The following is a 1,963-nucleotide window of genomic DNA, read 5'->3' on the forward strand; positions in this document are numbered from 1 at the left end:
GAAAGAGTTATGGTAGTTTCAAATTTTGCACTTTTTTCGTGTACTAACCCCTTTGGCTTTGAAGAGAATTTGTGAAATTTTTATAGGCTTCGAAAACTAATGATACGCCTACATATTCTCGAAAATATGTTAACCATCAACCAAAAGAGACAAGAATCTTGAATATCTTCCACCATTTGAAAGAGTTATGTTAGTTTCAAATTTTGCACTTTTTTCGTGTACTAACCCCTTTGGCTTTGAAGAGAATTTGTGAAATTTTTATAGGCTTCGAAAACTAATGATACGCCTACATATTCTCGAAAATATGTTAACCATCAACCAAAAGAGACAAGAATCTTGAATATCATCCACCATTTGAAAGAGTTATGGTAGTTTCAAATTTTGCACTTTTTTCGTGTACTAACCCCTTTGGCTTTGAAGAGAATTTGTGAAATTTTTATAGGCTTCGAAAACTAATGATACGCCTACATATTCTCGAAAATATGTTAACCATCAACCAAAAGAGACAAGAATCTTGAATATCATCCACCATTTGAAAGAGTTATGGTAGTTTCAAATTTTGCACTTTTTTCGTGTACTAACCCCTTTTGCTTTGAAGAGAATTTGTGAAATTTTTATAGGCTTCGAAAACTAATGATACGCCTACATATTCTCGAAAATATGTTAACCATCAACCAAAAGAGACAAGAATCTTGAATATCTTCCACCATTTGAAAGAGTTATGTTAGTTTCAAATTTTGCACTTTTTTCGTGTACTAACCCCTTTGGCTTTGAAGAGAATTTGTGAAATTTTTATAGGCTTCGAAAACTAATGATACGCCTACATATTCTCGAAAATATGTTAACCATCAACCAAAAGAGACAAGAATCTTGAATATCATCCACCATTTGAAAGAGTTATGGTAGTTTCAAATTTTGCACTTTTTTCGTGTCCTAACCCCTTTGGCTTTGAAGAGAATTTGTGAAATTTTTATAGGCTTCGAAAACTAATGATACGCCTACATATTCTCGAAAATATGTTAACCATCAACCAAAAGAGACAAGAATCTTGAATATCTTCCACCATTTGAAAGAGTTATGGTAGTTTCAAATTTTGCACTTTTTTCGTGTACTAACCCCTTTGGCTTTGAAGAGAATTTGTGAAATTTTTATAGGCTTCGAAAACTAATGATACGCCTACATATTCTCGAAAATATGTTAACCATCAACCAAAAGAGACAAGAATCTTGAATATCTTCCACCATTTGAAAGAGTTATGTTAGTTTCAAATTTTGCACTTTTTTCGTGTACTAACCCCTTTGGCTTTGAAGAGAATTTGTGAAATTTTTATAGGCTTCGAAAACTAATGATACGCCTACATATTCTCGAAAATATGTTAACCATCAACCAAAAGAGACAAGAATCTTGAATATCTTCCACCATTTGAAAGAGTTATGGTAGTTTCAAATTTTGCACTTTTTTCGTGTACTAACCCCTTTGGCTTGGAGAGAATTTGTGAAATTTTTATAGGCTTCGAAAACTAATGATACGCCTACATATTCTCGAAAATATGTTAACCATCAACCAAAAGAGACAAGAATCTTGAATATCTTCCACCATTTGAAAGAGTTATGGTAGTTTCAAATTTTGCACTTTTTTCGTGTACTAACCCCTTTGGCTTGGAGAGAATTTGTGAAATTTTTATAGGCTTCGAAAACTAATGATACGCCTACATATTCTCGAAAATATGTTAACCATCAACCAAAAGAGACAAGAATCTTGAATATCTTCCACCATTTGAAAGAGTTATGTTAGTTTCAAATTTTGCACTTTTTTCGTGTACTAACCCCTTTGGCTTTGAAGAGAATTTGTGAAATTTTTATAGGCTTCGAAAACTAATGATACGCCTACATATTCTCGAAAATATGTTAACCATCAACCAAAAGAGACAAGAATCTTGAATATCATCCACCATTTGAAAGAG

This window comes from Urtica dioica, chromosome 2, assembly GCF_054948205.1.
Source record: "Urtica dioica subsp. dioica isolate 48M chromosome 2, U.dioica_male_clone48M_v1_H2, whole genome shotgun sequence".
NCBI classification, from domain to species: domain Eukaryota; kingdom Viridiplantae; phylum Streptophyta; class Magnoliopsida; order Rosales; family Urticaceae; genus Urtica; species Urtica dioica.